The sequence below is a fragment of the Sebastes fasciatus genome, chromosome 18 (assembly GCF_043250625.1).
Source record: "Sebastes fasciatus isolate fSebFas1 chromosome 18, fSebFas1.pri, whole genome shotgun sequence".
Lineage (NCBI taxonomy): Eukaryota > Metazoa > Chordata > Actinopteri > Perciformes > Sebastidae > Sebastes > Sebastes fasciatus.
In genome coordinates, this window is record NC_133812.1 from 30,064,662 (window position 1) to 30,071,327 (window position 6,666).

At 36.7% G+C, this 6,666-nt stretch overlaps 1 long non-coding RNA gene across 1 annotated transcript; it reads left to right on the forward strand.

Annotated features, from left to right (window-relative positions):
• Positions 1–2,580: 2,580 nt before the first annotated feature.
• LOC141756368 (uncharacterized) lies at positions 2,581–5,049 on the forward strand. Its single transcript, XR_012591458.1, has 3 exons — positions 2,581–2,622; positions 3,212–3,316; positions 4,578–5,049. It is a non-coding gene; the product is annotated as an uncharacterized LOC141756368 (long non-coding RNA).
• Positions 5,050–6,666: the final 1,617 nt, after the last annotated feature.

Genomic DNA, 6,666 nt, shown 5'->3' on the forward strand with positions numbered 1-6,666 from the left:
TGATCTTTTAACACAAGTTAGACGACATAACCAACTGAAACACACCGATATAAAGCACTCAGCTTTATTACTGACTAACTGAGCCTTCATCAGAGTCTAACTGATCTGAGACTCTGTTTATATATTTACTTCTCTTGTTTTAATATTATTATTATATGATGCTGGATCAGTTCAACTAGAGGAGGTGAAGAGTCTCAGATGTGTTTGACTGTGATGAAGAGGCGGTTGGTGTTGAAGCGTTAGTCTGTGATAAAGCTGAATAAAGTTAACCCCGTGAGCTCCGGTGTGTTTGACACCTGAAGTCCTTCCTGTTGCTGTTCTGAGAGCAGCGGACAGACGGGCCGACGACTTCCTGTGAAACGTTGAAGCGTGTTTAACCTCCTTCCTTCACTTGAAGCTCTGCGTCGGCTCGCTGCCGGTCCATCAGACTTTATGATTTGAACATGAATTGTGTTACTGTAGACTTTACCAGCCGACAACAGAGATGCTAATCAGTTCAATCCAAACCGTCCCGGCTGCACATGATGACGACATTCTACAGTTTTGTTGCATTAAAGGAAATAGCGTTACATTTTGAATTGACAAATAAATATATATATTTTTCCTCCAAAAGCCAAACAAACATGAAACGTCATGAAACACGTCTCCGTGCCTCGGCTGTGTGTGGAGTCAGAATATCACCAGGTTCTGGTTCTCCTGATCAAACAACCTTTCTGAGTTTAGTTCTTGTTGTTTCTGGAAACATTAGGAAACAGACGGCTCGGCTCCGTCGGCCGGTCGGCTTCCAGCAGACGCTTCAGGCTGACGTCAGTTTGATTGTTTGTGTGGGAATCAAACCCACAACCTCTGCAACATCATCCAACCAGAGCTCACCGGACTGACTGGAGACGGGATTTTAATATGTGGAAACAGCACAGAGCCCTCAAGAGCTTTATCATATTATTATTATTAATATTAATATTATTAATAATAATAATAATAAAGAGCGCCTGTTCCCTGAGTGAGCATGTGATGTGGTTTTGTATTCCTGTGGAGATCAACAGTAGGAGACGCTGTGACCCTCAGTAAATATTATTATTAATATTATTATTAATATTAATATAAATATGAATATGAATAGTGTTCCAGTGTGGGTGGTGTGACAGCAGCTGTTTCTATCAGCTTCTGTAGCAGCATGTCTTCTTTTAATAAATCCTCTATGTTTTTAACACGTCTCTTCTTTTGATTGAAGAGATATAAATATATAATTAATATATAATATTACATGTTTTCAGTTCTGCTTCTGGAGGAGTTCCACTGTTTGACTTTGTTTATCTGATGACTGCCGTTATTCACTTTAGAAGTTTATTTAACATAATAAAGTGTTTTATTATTATCAATATTACGAGCTCCTGAAACTGAAATGATCCGGTTGCTCATCCGAGCCTCATCAATACGCTGACAGGATCAATATTATCGGCTGATTTTAGCTTATCACAAATATATTGGTGTTGGTATATACTGTGTATATATAGTATATATATGTATATATATATACAGTATATACACAGTATGATGGCTGAAAAGTACTAAGAACCTGAGCTAGAGAAACACTGAAGATCTGTTTGAGGTCATTACGTTTTTTATTACATGGTTTATCACCAGAGAACGACATTATTTTACACACAATGTTCCGAGTAGTACGCAACAAATCTAGATCACAGAACTCTAAAAACAGATTTAAAAATATTTTTTTTATTTTTATCTAATTATAATTATATATATATATATATAAAATTATATATATATATATAATCATATAATTATATATGATTATATATATATATAATTATATCACCAAAATATTTTTTTTTAATTGGTGTTAATTATATTTAATTATATAATATTTATAATTATATATAATATATAAATATATAACTTATTTTATTTGACAGGAGTAACACTGATAATGAATTCATATCAGTGTTTTCTGTTCGTAGTGTTTCATATGGAGCACTTATATCATATATTCTTATGACGGAGTGTTTTTGACATTTGAACATAAAATACCGTTTAGAGAAAACTTAACGTTGTTGTTGGAGTTTTGTCTTTCCTGTGTGTGTTTTTGGATTAATGTGTAGAGATCTGAGAATATATATATATAACTCTAAATATATATATATAGATATATATATATATATATAGAGTTATATATACATATATATAACTCTAAATATATATATATATCTATATATATTTATATTTAGAGTTATGCATCCAGAAATGGTGAGTAATTCTGGAGTAAAACGTGAGAGAGTAGAAAGCAGACATCAGGTGTTGGAGCAGAAACAAACCAGAGAGGCGCTGTGGAGAAACACAGGAGGTCACTGGAGGTCACTGGAGGTCAGAGGTCACAGGAGGTCACAGGGACCAGGAAGTGGAGCCTGATGTGGTTCTGGTGGTTCTGGTGCACTGGGTCTGGTCTGACTGGTTCTGGTCTGGTGCTTGTTGTGTTTCATCAGGAGGAATGAAGCCTGCTGTTTGTTATAATGTGACAGTTAAACAGTTAAACTCAGTGCCGGATGTACCGGAACACCAGAACACCGGAACACCGGAACACCGGAACACCGCGCAAAACAACCGGTGCGTCAACATTACGTTAAATCCCTCCATCAGAGCTGGACTGGACCTCTGGATACCGACCGTTCTCCCGGTGGACCGGCGGATGGACTGAGCTCAGAGTCTGAATGTGATATGTCTGATAAGTCAAATGGACTTGTTTAAACCTGTCTCTGCGCTGTGCAGCTTGTTTAATCCTAACAAAGGGACAGCAGGGTCAAACAGTGACTTAAAACTGATGAATATTAGTTTATGCTAGATTTTTTTTTTTTTTTATTTGCACAATTTAAGACTATACAACATTACAACATAAATAAATGAATAATATACAGTGCAGAGAGAGGCAACAACCCCACTGGGTTTATCTGAAGCCTAGAGACAAGATTAATGTAAAGAAATAATATGACTACATCAGTGATAAACAATTAGGACAAGGTATATATAACAACAACCATAACAATACAGTAAATATATCAATATTCACACTCAAAGTTTACACCAGAGGGGCCAATTATTCAGTTTTCTTTCCTGACATTTGAAGGTAAAATTAGAAGTTTAACATAAAATGCTGTTGCAGTGAACTTATTATTTTGTTATTTTCGTTGTTTTAAAGTCTCCAGAAACAAAGTCTCTGAAACTACAATGTTTCTGGGGGAGGACCCCCAACCGGTGGATCCACGGAGGACCGCGGAGGATCGGTTCTACCGGACTGAAAGAGGTCAGTGGAGCCTTTAAAGCTCATTAATGATGTTAAACTGTGCACGCTGACTACCTGCAGGAGAAAAGCCACAACATCAGAGTTTATGGTCACAGCGTGTTGGTTGGTTGGTGTCACATCATGATTCTGAGATTCCAGCTGGATGTGTGGTGATTCTGTGACTGAGGACTTATATTACGAGTTTTTAATCTAATTGTAGTAAAACTGTCCCAGAATAAAGACGGAACCGCCTGAACACAATCTCACTTCTGATTTCATCCAGTCACAACAGTTTGATCTACAGTTATCACTTTCTGTAACATCCAACATCAGAACTCGTCTCTCTGCCGATGAAATCAAATATTGACTGAGTTCATCTTTAGCTGGTAAAATATCAATTAAAAATGGAGAATCAATACAGTATCACGAAACATATATTGCATTATTCGATTTCTTCAGTATTTTCTTACACGCCTCCAGTTTCTGTTAAAAGTTGACTCAAAGAAAGTCAAAGTTTACTCTGCTTTATTTTTGTTGAACATATTAGAATGAATGTGGTTGGAAACAGGATCAAATGGATGATAATCAAGTTGCAGCTGTAATATGCAGAAAGGTCTATAGATAATAGTAATAATAATGATAATAATCCTTGTGGATCATCGGTCCTGACCCGGTACGGTGTGGTGGGATCGGGTTCTGTAGAGACGCTGCTGTTTGTAGTTTCTCATGTTGTTGTGTTCGGGACGTTTCTGATCTTCAGCGTGGAGCTTTTGGACCTCGTGTGGTTCTGTAACCCTCAGCAGCCAATAACAGCGTTCAGGCCGACACATTTCGGCACTTTGTCACGCCCTTCGCCATCTGATACTGAGGCCCGTGGAGCTGAAGGGCAACAGCTCGCTTGATCTTGATTTTCAGTCTGAATACAGAGCGTGAACGCGGAGCCGCACCGGACCGGCGTCCGTCTGACGTTCTGGGTTTTTAGCAGGAGGTGTCAGAAGAGTTACCACGGGGATAACTGGCTTGTGGCGGCAAAGCGTTCAAAGCGACGTCCCTTATCGATCCTTCGATGTCGGCTCTTCCGATCATCGTGGAGCAGAATTCACCGAGCGTTGGACTGTTCATACACTAATAGGGAAGGTGAGCTGGTGTAGACCGCCGTGAGACGGGTTCGTTAACGCCGTCCCCCATTAAAGCGTCCATATCTCACTGATGAGAGCGGGTCGGGTCGTGTGTTTTTGTGTGCTCCGGTGATTCTCCTGCTCCTCTGTCTCTCTGTTTGCAGAGTTCTGTCTGGTTCAGCCGTGAACGATTCGGGACCGGTTGGTTTGGACACATTGAAATGGCGACCGAAGAGTGTCGCTGTGGCTCGCCATAGTCTAATGTGATGTGAGTGTGGCGCACAGCGAGGAGGTCTGTGGTTTCTGACTGTGATGATGGTGTTTCATTTGAAGAGATGTCGTCTACCTTAGTTCTGACGTGAAAAGAAATAGATTGACTGTAAGTTTGGGCTTTTTAGCAAGTTTTTGGTGACAAAGGACAAAACGCCACTAGAAGCACGCCATCCACACCGAAGCCACGCGTACATATCGTAAAGTTATGAATTCATTCTCGTAATATTACAACTTTCTTCTTGTAAAGTTCTGACTTTATTCTCATTAAATTGTGACTTTATTGTCTAAATGTCAGATTTGTTTCCGTCAGTGTGTTCCTGATTCTCCGTCGTAGGAACCAGTTAATGAAACAGAATAAAAGAGGCTAGAGGAACACGAGGAGGCTGCAGCTCTGAATGATGTTATTCCTCTTTAGATGACGCTCACACACCAACACAGCCCGGCTTCTCATGAAATAATCTGTTTACGTCCCTCTCTGTGTGTGTGTGTGCGTGCGTGTGTGTGTGTGTGTGTGTGTGTGTGTGTGTGTGTGTGTGTGTGTACGTGCGTGCGTGTGTTTGTGTGTGTGTGTGTTAGGCAGCAGATTTACAGAAATAATCCTTCATATTTCTGCAGCAGTTCAGGGATTGGAAGGCAGGAGAGGCTCACCTCGCTCTGTGTGTTTCTGTCAATGGATTATGATGATGTAAGTGTGTGTGCGTGTGTGTGTGTGTGTGTGTGTGTGTGTTGACTGATCTGTCTGTGAGACGACAGGAAGCTTTTCAAAACATAAAAACAGTCTTTTTTGGTTTTATATTTATATTTGTCCTTCAAGCTGCTAAAATGATAAACCTTTACAGGTGATCAGCTGCGTTTGAGACGTTGACCAGCGACGCTGCATCGATGCTGCTGATGTCAGGATGATAAATCAGATAAATGATGCAGATGAGATCAGAAGAACTATGTAAAATTTATCAAATAACAGTCGATATATCATGAAAAGAAAACATCTGTTAAAGTATGTCGATCAATTTTATAATAAAAGTCATAGTAAAGTATGTCGAAAAATTTCATGAAAAAAAGTCATAGTATAAAATGTCGAAATTTTTTTTGAAAAAAAGTCATAGTATAAAATGTCGAAAGATTTCATAAAATAAAGTCATATTATTGTATGTCAAAGAATTTCATAAAAAAGTCATAGTAAAGTATGTCGAATAATGTAATGAAAAAAAAATCATAGTATAAAATGTCGAATAATGTAATGAAAAAAAAGTCATAGTAGAAAATGTTGAAAAATTTCATGAAAAAAAAGTCATAGTATAAAATGTCGAAAGATTTCATGAAAAAAAAGTCAAAGTAAAAAATGTCGAAAAATTTCATGAAAAAAAAGTCATAGTATAAAATGTCGAAAAATGTAATAGAAAAAAGTCAAAGTATAAAATGTCGAAAAATTTCATGAAGAAAAAGTCATAGTATAAAATGTCGAAATATTTCATGAAAAAAAGTCAAAGTATAAAATGTCGAAAAATGTAATGAAAAAAAAGTCATAGTATAAAATGTCGAAACATTTAATGAAGAAAAAGTCATAATATAAAATGTCGAAAAATTTCATGAAAAAAAGTCAAAGTATAAAATGTCGAAACATTTAATGAAGAAAAAGTCATAGTATAAAATGTCGAAATATTTCATGAAAAAAAGTCAAAGTATAAAATGTCGAAAAATGTAATGAAAAAAAAGTCATAGTATAAAATGTCGAAAAATTTAATGAAAAAAAAGTCATAATATAAAATGTCGAAAAATTTCATGAAAAAAAGTCAAAGTAAAAAATGTCGAAAAATTGAATGAAAAAAAAGTCAAAGTATAAATTGTCGAAAAATGTAATGAAAAAAAACTCATAGTATAAAATGTTGAAAAATTTCATGAAAAAAAGTCATAGTATAAAATGTCGAAAAATTTAATGAAAAAAAGTCATAGTATAAAATGTCGAAATTTTTTTGGAAA